Raw genomic sequence first — 10,684 nt, 5'->3', positions numbered from 1 at the left:
ATAAGGAATTTTGATTGCTCATAAGGTTTAACTATTGGTCATTGGTGACATTTAGGAGAAACTTGCCAGGAGTGTTGACAACAGTGGATCAAATACTGAATAGGCAGCAAGAAGGCAGAAGTACCAAGAGTCAACTATGGGTTCAAGGAGTTTGGCACAGAGGGAAGGGAAGGGGACAAAGGGTTAAAGGAGAGTTTAGAGTTCAGTGTTTGTGAAGGTGGGACTGAGGCTGAGGGAACTATCAAGAAAGGAGAGAGAAAACTGATAAGACAAGGTCCCTGAGGTGGTAGTGGGGGGATCTGGTGTGTGTGGCATCACCTGGCACTGTGGCATCACTAGTTTCTTCTAAATGTCCAAGTATCTCCAGGACTCTAACTCAATCTCTGGAATTGAATCCTGGCACAAGAGTCTTTAAAGCTCTCTGACTGAGAAGCTGCATTGTTAAGAATCTCCAAGAGAGAAGGAAAAGTGTTCAAGCTAAGCAAGGAGACAGCTCACAAATATAAAATACAAAAGACTGTTGTATAACACATGACACACTGTAGGTGCTTAAAAAGTTGAGTGTAGTTGGGTGAGTTATAAAGTGGGTGCCTGTCCTTAAAGGGCATCAGTATGGCTGAGGGGAAGAATCTCAGACTTTGGAACAAGAAAGGCCTGTTAGGAGAGAGCTCAGGTACAAAGCAGGTTGTGAGCTCCTGAGGAGGCCTGAGGTTTCCTCCTGACTTCCTACCCCAGGGAACACTGTCATCTTTGTGTCCCACAGATTATGTCCACCCCCTCCCCTACCATAAGCCTACTTATCTCACCATGAGAGGGCAGGACTGGGTCAGTATCCAGGCCACTCATTTACTGAACACTTCTGGTTTGAAAAACTCTGTATTCACCACTGGATTGGCCTCAGGAGTTTTATTAGACAGAAAATCCAAGATTTAAGGTTTGGCAATGGGACCTTGTTTATCTCATTTATGACCTGTAGTGTTCCAGCTGCAAAAGAGGAACAATTTTAGAGTCAGTCTGCACTCAGAGCAGCTTCAAGAAGAGATGGTGTTTGTTATAGAACAGCTCTTCTGGTAAACTCTCCTGGTAAACCTGGATATCTCCATGACAGACCTGAATGTGGACTCCACACAAATCTACCAGGTTCTATTAAATCCTCATAGGGTAGCTGATAATCCACTAAACCAATGGTCTTCCTACTTCCTCATCTGATAAGCCTTACACACAGAAAACTTACCTGAAATTTAATTTGGCTATGTCATTCCCTGGCCAGAAAACCTCCTCAGCTGCTCAGAATAATATGTAAGGATGATGATAATAGTAGTAGTAGTAGTAGTAATAATAACAACAACAACAACAACAATAATAATAATAAATATATAAGTGGTTAAAGGGCAGTCAAGGCTTTTCATAATTTCATGCTAGTTTATTTATTCAACCTTGTTATTCTGTAGACTGCATCTTCATCTCTGAGCAAATTGAGCTTCTCCTGGGTTACCACACAGACCTGTTACTTAACAGACCCATTCCTACTGTCCCCTTTACATACACTGTCCCTTTTAGCATAGGGTTTCCTTCCTCTCCCCACTCCATAACACACTGATGCAGGAGAGATATACCAGGCTGCCCATATTCTAGACATTGTCCACCCAGTGGTTCTTAGCCTTTTTAAGGGTAAAGAATTCCAGGAAAGTGCACATATGCATATGCACTTCCAGGTTTGCTATCAATTTCATGAGAATTTAATGCCATTCTTGAACCTCAGATGAGAAGCCTTGTTCCTAAATCCTGGGTGTCAAGCATGGATAAGAGAGATTAATTTTTCCAATGTCTTTTCTTCTTTCCTTCTTTCCTCCTGGCTTCAAATTCCAAATCTGGCTGAAATCTCCCCAATCTCTATTTTTCTCATGGACTTCAACCCTGCCTCTCTAGCTCCCCACAGGGATCTCAAACTCAAAATGTGCACCTGAAGGTAAATTGTGTCCAGGAAAAAACAACCCATAAGAAATAAAATTCTAAAAATATTCCACAGGTGATTGGAATTAAAGCATAGACACTCCTAGAAATCAAGAGAAAGCTGACTGATCAACCTGATAAATTCTCTTAAAAAGACAGAAAGAAGATAAACAAGTTTCAGCTGTATAGCAACGGGAACTATACTCAATGTCTTATAGTAGCCTATGATTAAAAAGAATGTGAAAAAGAATATACATATGTATATGTTCGACTAAAACATTATGCTGTACACCAGAAATTGATACAACATTATAAACTGACTATACTTCAATTAAAAAAAAGAAAAAAACCCCCAGATGATTGGATTTTTAAAAAGACAGAATGAAAAAAGAGAGAAATTGAGAAACTGTGGGACAGAAGATAGATGTTGAAGTTCCAACACCTCTCTAATAGGAGTTCCACTAAGAAAAGATGGAGAGTAAGGAGAGAAGAACATAATCAAAGAAATAGAGACAAAAATATCTCATATAGGAAATGTAAAACTTTCATGTGAAGAGGGCTGGTAAATACCAAGCAGGATGAATAAAAAAGACATCTATATGCAGTGTGGCAAATTTTCAGACATTACTCATTTCTAACTTTTAGAGGCTATGGCATAACACTGATGCCAGAATCAGATAAGGATGGCATTCACACACAAAAAGGAAACCAGAGACCACTGTCACTCAACGTATGAATACAAAAATATTAAAAGTAAAATATTAGCAAATCAATCCCAGCAGTTTTAAATGGATAAGGTATTTTGACCTAGCATAGTTTAAAATCAGCCAATCTCATAATGTGATCAGGACACTAACAATAATGGATGAAGATCCTATGATCATCTCAATAAATGCTAAAAAGCATGTGATATTTGTGGTAGACATGGAGTTGTGCCTCCTAGAACCTCCTTCAAGGAAGGCCTGGCTACACAGCTGCGGGGAACATGGCAGCTGACAGCCTTCAGCTCTCAGTCCTTCAGGATGTGCCTCAGCTTCAGAGAACTAACTCCCCTTAGGTTACACCCTTCCCAAGAAAGCCCATACCCAGTGACTAAGCAAGGCAGGGATTTCATGCCAGGCCAGTCTGGCTTGGTATAAGGTACTCTGACAGGCAGTATTCACTCCAGTGCTCCCTGCTGGGTTGTTGGCAGCGTCATTTGGCCTGCAGTTTAAATCCTACCTCTGCCCAGTTCTGCTTCCTGCCCCTTCCCTTTACATATGTTGGTCCCTAATAAATATCTTGCTCTCCAACCTCCATCTCAACATTTGCTTCTAGGGAGTCCAGACTGCAATAGTAGTATTCAACATCATTCCTTATTAAAAACTAGATAGAATAAAAAGGAAAAGAATATAAAACTGTAAACTTAAGATTTGAAGTAAACTCCCTTGTAATGGATAAAGAGTAACTACCTTTTTTTTTTTTAAAGCAAACTAGTAACTATCATATTTTTCTTAGCAAAAGTATGTAATAGTAAAATATTAGAAAGTTTCCTATTAATGACAGGAACAAAGGTAAAGATGTTTTAAATCATGATTACTGCTGAAAGTTTTACTGGACATGGTAGCTAATGCAAAAAGACCAATAGGAAGGGAGGGAGGGAAAGAAGTAGGAAAGTAAGGAATAAAGAAAGAAGGAAAGAAGGAGGTGGGAAAAAAAAAAAGGAGGGAGAAAAGAAACAGAAGAAAGAATAAATTTAAAAATTTAATACTAAAAATCGAGTTCAAAATATCACTATTTTTAAGGGATCCAAATGCTTACTTTGAAAATTCAAGAGACGGGGGAGGGTATAGCTCAGTGGTAAAGCATGTGCTTAAACACAAGACAAGATACAATAAAATTCCTAGAAGAAAATATAGGCAAAGCATTATCTGACATACATCTCAAAAATGTTCTCCTAGGACAGTCTACCCAAGGAATACAAATAAAAGCAAGAATAAACAAATGGGACCTAAATAAATGTACAAGCTCCTGCACAGCAAAGGAAACCATAAGTAAAACAAAAAGACAACCTACAGAATGGGAGAAGATTTTTGCAAGTGAAACCGACAAAGGCTTGATCTCCAGAATATATAAGCAGCTCATATGACTTAATAAGAAAAAAACAAACAACCCAATCCAAAAATGGGCAAAGTACCTAAACAAGCAATTCTCCAAGGAAGAAATACAAATGATCAATAGGCACATGAAAAAATGTTCAATATCACTAATTAATATCACTAATTAACAGAGATATGCAAATCAAAACTACAATGAGGTATCACCTCACGCCAATCAGAATGGCCATCATTCAAAAATCCACAAATGACAAATGCTGGAGAGGCTGTAGAGAAAAGGGAACTCTCTACACTGCTGGTGGGAATGCAGTTTGGTGCAGCCACTGTGGAAAACAGTATGGAGATTCCTCAAAAGACTAGGAATAGACTTACCATATGACCCAGGAATCCCACTCCTGGGCATATATCCAGAAGGAACCCTGCTTCAGAATGACACCTGCACCTCAGTGTTCATAGCAGCACTATTTATAATAGCCAAGACATGGAAACAGCCTAAATGTCCATCAACAGATGACTGGATAAAGATGATGTGGTATATTTATACAATGGAATACTATTCAGCCATAAAAACTGACAACATAACGCAATTTGCAGCAACATGGATGTTCCTGGAGAATGTCATTCTAAGTGAAGTCAGCCAGAAAGAGAAACAAAAATACCATATGAGATCACTCATATGTGAAATCTAAAAAACAAAACAAAACATAAATACAAAACAGAAACTGACTCACAGACATAGAATACAAACTTGTGGTTGCCAAGGGGGTGGGGGGTGGAAAGGGACAGACTGGGATTTCAAAATGTAGAATAGATAAACAAGATTATACTGTATAGCACAGGGAAATACATACAAGATCTTATGGTAGCTTACAGAGAAAAAAATGTGACAATGAGTATATATATGTTCATGTATAACTGAAAAATTGTGCTTTACACTGGAATTTGACACAACATTGTAAAATGATTATGACTCAAAAAATGTTAAATGAGGAAAAAAAGAACTTTTAGGTGACTGGAAATATACCAATTTGGGAATTGAGAATAAAAATTTTCTCTGGAAATATTAAAAAAGAAAAAGAAAGAAAGAAAGAAAGAAAGGAAGAAAGAAAGGAAGAAAGAAAGGAAGAAAGAAAGAAAGAAAGAAAGAAAGAAAGAAAGAAAGAAAGAAAGAAAGAAAGAAAGAAAGAAAAATTCAAGAGAGGGGGTAGGGAATAGCTCAGTGGTAAAGCATGTGCTTAGCATGCACAAGGTCCTGGGTTCAATCCTCAGTACCGCCATTAAAAAAACAAACATACAAAAAAAATAGCTTTTCAATAAATTAACAATAACTAGAGACCATGAAAAAAAGAATCCTCAAAATAATAATGAAACCCATAATATATGCAGTACTAAACCAAAGATCCACATGAATAAAGCTATAAAAATTCAAATACATAAAATAAAAATAAAGTAAGTGTAAAGATATATTATATTCCTTGGATACAAGAACTCAGTATTGAGGATATCAGTACTATCCTTAAGTTATTCTTAGAAATTCAGTGCTCTTCAGTGGGTTTTCAAAAATGAAACGTCAACCTGAATCTAAGTTTTATACAAAAAAAAATTGTATGATCTTGGCTAAGAAATTTTTTAAAAGATCATAAGGATAACTTGTTCTACTATATATCAAAAACAAACCATTTAGCTCTAATTAAAACTTTGTATTAGAGTTGGACTAGGCAAACAGACCTTCAAATACAACTGAGACTCCAGATCCATGTATACATGGGAATTTAGACCATGATAGAAGTGCTTGTGTGATAAAAGTGGATAAAAGATGATGGTCTATTCAATAAATGGTGTTGGGGCAACTGACTATCAAATTAGAAAATATAAAACTAGACTCTCTACACATCCTACCAAACAAATTCTGGATGGATTAAGACCTCAACAAAAAAAACAAAAATATTTTACATGATGTAAAGGGATATGTTTTGCCAAAACAAATAAGTACACTGGATTATAGACTTTTACGTTGCTGATATATAAAATTCATAACCTTGCAATATGTTACTCACTCATTTCTATTAATTTTCACTCCAAGTTAATTTGGGACTTTCTAGTATTTAAATGCACTTGATTTGGGTTACATGCTCTGAGTTAAACTGGAAGCTTATACCCTGTATAAGAAATACACGAATACATGCAAGCAGAACTAAAAATAAGAGCCTGTTACACATCGATATCTTGAATATCAGTATATAACTACTCGTATATGGGTGGAAATGGTTTGGGTTGTCTACGGACGTGCACAGCCAGGAGGCTCCCTAACATCTCTGGCTTTACACTGGCGTTTCCACTGTTGTGCCGCAGCAACTTGAGTGAGGCTTCGTGGCTCTATCGATCCATAATACTTGATGAAAGTACTGAAAATCATAAAGGCACTTCCCATACTGTTTGAAGAAACTGTGCTACATTCAATCTTGAGTGAACGGGAAACCAGAGAATTAGGCGGCAAACTAGGCAGTGGAGAGGGAAGCGGAAGACGGGCGTGGATCTCTGAATTAGGGGCCATCAGTCAATGGCCTCGGAACGTAGGCAGAAATTCTCCGCCCGCCGCGATGATCCGAAGACCCAGCTCTCCTTCGACAAGATAGAGGCTGGGAAACAACAGTCTTTTATTCACTCCACGAATGTCAGGATGTCTTCTCCGTGCCGGACACCGAGCACAAACAGTGACGTGAAGGAGTCTGTCAGAAAAACGCTGGTTTAAAATATCCTGGCGGGCGGCGCTGGTAGGCGAAAGCCAAAAGAGATGCCTTGACCACTCTCCAATAAGCCGAACTTTCTCCTCTGCTGCCTCCCGCAGTCGTCGGCGTTTGCCCTGCGCTGAGTTGACTCTAGGTCACTTCGCTGGGCTGCAGTGAAGCGTCACGGGAGGGGCGTTATTACCCAGCGCCTGCCGCGACCCCGGCGACCGCGGGTCGACCCCAGGCCGGAAGTGACGCAACCGCTCTGAGCACTTCCGGAGCTGTGGAGACGGCTCCGCCGGAGGAAGCAGCGCGGGCCTGGACCGGCGTTGGCCCGCCGCCTCCGTCGCCACCGCGCCTGTGTCCGATTCTTCTGGCCTGGCCAGACTCGGTCCGGCACGCCTGGGCTCAGCGGCCGCGGGGCCGCGGCTCCCGGTAAGTGCGGGGCGCGAGTCGCGGCCTTGTTTACCCTGGCAATTGGGGGGAGGGGGTGAACTCACCGCGCGCCTCCCTAGCTCGGCTGGGGCTCCGCCTTCGTCGCTGCCCGCGAGGTCCCTGCGCTCCCGGCAGCCCATACACAGTCTAAGCGCCCTCCGCCACCCGCCGAGGACCAGCTAAAGGCTGCGACAAGGGCGAGCCGGCGCCTGGCGTCTGTTTTTCCTCCTCCCGCCGCCTGCTCAGATCGCGGAGAGGTCGGAGGCCAGCGCCTCTGGCCGACTGGCGCCGGCGCATCTGGGCCCTCCGTGCCCGGCGCCCCGGGGAAACGCCGCGCCTCAGGTGCTCCCCACTCGAGTCATCATTGGGAGTTCTCGCAATGCCGCTTGCGCGGTTAGTTAACGCCCGCCGGTGAAGGGTCCCGCAGCGCGTGGACTCCGTGTCCTCTAGGATATCCCGTCGCTTCAGACGGGACATGCGGCCCAGGAGCAGCGCAGCCGCCTCGCCGGACACTGCTGTGCTAGCCGTGGGGAGAGGCAACCGTGTTCTCGGATGACTTCACCTCAGTACTGTTGCTCTGTCCCATAGAACTTTCTGCCACAATAGTCATATTCTGTGCCTTTGCTGCTAAGCAGGGTAGCCACTAGCCACACTTGGCCCTTGAGTATTTGACTTATGGTTAGTGCGACTGAAAAACCAAATGTTATGTTTTATTTAATTTTTAAGTTGAGTTAAATTTAAATAATCTCATGTGGTTAGTGGCTACCGTATTGAACAGGGCAGGTCTAGTGTAGGGTTTTGAAACTAAGTTGCTGGTTTATATTTTGTGCAAAGCAGTTTTCTTCGGAGATGTAGACTTAGTAAATGACCAGTTTTATTTATTATATCTGGAGTAAACATTGTCAGACCCACCAAAAAGTCCGTGTTTTTTTGTTGTCAACTTTAAACTGAGAAGTCTTAAGTTTGGCTTCTGTAGCCTGTGGTGGGTGTCAGGTCTTACGAACACTTGACTTTGACCAGGCCGGGCGGGAGGAGTTATTTCTGTTACTCTTTTTCTGTTCGGGATGTAGGAATAATATTTAACATCCGAAGGAAAGCAAAGCATTCTCATCAGTTCTTTTAGGCAGTAACATACTGGCCCCTTTAAGCAGTGTCAGTACTCTTTCAAGTAGAATAAGGATATTCTAACTTTGAAAGAATTAAAAGTTAAGGTTTTATTTAAATCTGGACCTAGAACACCCAATAAGCATGAAATGACAGTCTCCTTTTTGGAAGGGAGCATGAAGTCTTCCCCTGCTTCTTGATACTTAGTTGGTGAGAAGCCTCTGGGCAACCTGTAAGCCCAAATCCTGAGGAGAAATTCAGAGAAAGTGAAAAGCATGCTCTTTTGTTGTTATTATGGAGGTAGCTTTGTGGATAGTATTAGGCTCCCTGGGAGGGTGATGGGGAGTTATGAATCCTTAGGCCATGGATCTGGTGAAAGTATGACGCTGGGCTCTACTGGTTGCCAGCAGTGTGGTTCTCGTACTTAATCTTTTTGAACTCTACATTCCTCATTTGTAAGAAGAGAATGATAGCCAATTTTACAGGGTTATAAACATTTAATGAGAATGAGTCTGACCTGAGATTGGCTCTCGTTAAATGAAAGCTATTATTGGTAATGATATTTTGTAGATGGGAGCAATATTTATAATGCTATTTATTCATATTTGGCCAATAAGCAATATTTTACATAGAAATACAGATAAAAGAAAAAAGATTGGAAGAATCAATTCTTCTGCAACTGTTTTGGAAGTCATCTTCCATAATCATTGTTTGGACTTTGATTTTCATTTAGTTTATATTTTCCTGTCTATGAAGTACTTTTGAAAGTTAAAAGCTCTGGTTTTCCAAGAAATTCAAAAGGATAAAGAAATGAACATGAAATTTCTAATTGAGTAAGCAAGTAGTACTTATTTAGTCTTGGATAGTGGGATCTGTAACTGAGAAAGTCAGATGGCCCTTGAGCATATCAGAAAAGAGGTGGGAAATGGTATCAGTATTGCCCAATGGACATTCTATTGGGGACTTTTTTTTATTTGAAAATAATTTTTTCATGAGTAAATTGAGATCTGAAATATTGGTAGTATTCTGAAAGTGTTAGATTACCGCAGTTTAGATGACTTTATAGTAAAAGTCTAGTTTAAGTCAGTTACAATTTGTGATGTCAACCTCTATGTAACATTTAGGATTGAAATTGTGATAGTTAATTTAGAATATTGGAACGGTAAGAGTAAGGTGGTGGGCTTTTAAACTGACGGAGGAAACTGGGTATCCATTTCTATAACCAGTACCCCAGGTTATATTATTGTCAGCTGCTTACTTTGGATACTTCTCTTTTTTAGAAGACCATGTAACTCTTGTCAATATATAATATATAATTATGACGTATGGATTTCTGTGGGACTTATAAGAAAATAATTTCTGGTCCCTTGCTGCTTGTCCTTTTGAATGTCTTTGCTTTTTGAAAAATAAATTTGCAAACTCAGGGTACCAATTTAAAGATATATAAATAGAATTATCTCTTTTCATTTTAGATGGAAATTATATGACAAAGACTATTTGGGTGACATCTTCCTGAAAGATCTTCAAGAATTACAGGTATTTTTAATTTAAAGATTAACTTTGTCCTAAAGGAAAAATACTATAATTAAGTTTAGTTGTGATTATATGGTTTTATCATACAAAACAATTTATTGAAAGTCAAACTGCAAGTAATATTACTGCCCTTTCATTACTGTGACTTTTTAAAAACAACTTGAGCATTTATAGATAACATACCAGGCTTGGAGTCACTGATATTTTAGTAATACCATTAAAATGTGGCTCTGTAGTCCTTTAGACTGGTTACATATTTAGTACACATTCATTTTTAATCTTTGTTTTAATTATAGTTGATTTTTTTTTTTGGAGAGATTCTCTACTTCAAATAGATTTTAAATTTACTTGAGTATTTAATCCAGATTTGGTTATGTAAGTCATTTACATACCATTCAATCCAAATGCTGTTGCATTTTAAGGTCCTGTTAGTTTGGATTTAAATCACTATATGATACTGTTCCTTGCAAATGATCGCTTGAACTAGTACTTGTGCAGAGAAGTTAATAGGTATTTGCCAAAGTATTCTCTGAGATGAAGTTAGCACTTGTGACTGTTTTGCTTTCTCAGCTACTGTTCTGTTTTCATTTATATGTAATTGAGTAACATTTTGATCTGTGAGGATTTTTCAGTAGCTGGTTCCATTTGATCTCTTGTTTCTTCACTCTAAATAGATTCTGGTTTTCCCTAGCCTTCATCCTGCTAAAGCCGAATATCTATAGTTTTCCTTCACTGTTGAATCAGTTTCTTTGCCTCTAAGTACCGCTGTTAAAGGATCAGTAGAAACCTTTAAAATGGAAAAATTAGTTAACTTTGCGGACTAGAGGAGGATGT

The 10,684-nt window shown here is 39.6% G+C and overlaps 1 protein-coding gene and 1 pseudogene across 2 annotated transcripts in view; one reads left to right on the top strand and one right to left on the bottom strand.

The window, feature by feature from the left end:
* Positions 1 to 5,606: 5,606 nt before the first annotated feature.
* LOC116158348 (uncharacterized protein ARIH2OS-like) lies at positions 5,607 to 7,690 on the bottom strand (annotated as a pseudogene).
* The window catches only part of ARIH2 (ariadne RBR E3 ubiquitin protein ligase 2), a 45,717-nt gene continuing 42,106 nt past the window's right edge, over positions 7,074 to 10,684 (top strand). For both annotated transcript variants that reach the window (XM_031470277.2, XM_031470278.2), the window contains exons 1-2: positions 7,074 to 7,213; positions 9,790 to 9,853. The gene's annotated coding sequence lies outside the window, so the exon portion shown is untranslated. The remainder of the gene's footprint in view (positions 7,214 to 9,789; positions 9,854 to 10,684) is intronic.

Source organism: Camelus dromedarius, chromosome 17, assembly GCF_036321535.1.
Source record: "Camelus dromedarius isolate mCamDro1 chromosome 17, mCamDro1.pat, whole genome shotgun sequence".
NCBI lineage: Eukaryota > Metazoa > Chordata > Mammalia > Artiodactyla > Camelidae > Camelus > Camelus dromedarius.
The sequence above is the reverse complement of the archived record's forward strand: the minus strand, read 5'-3'. Positions and strand labels throughout refer to the sequence as shown.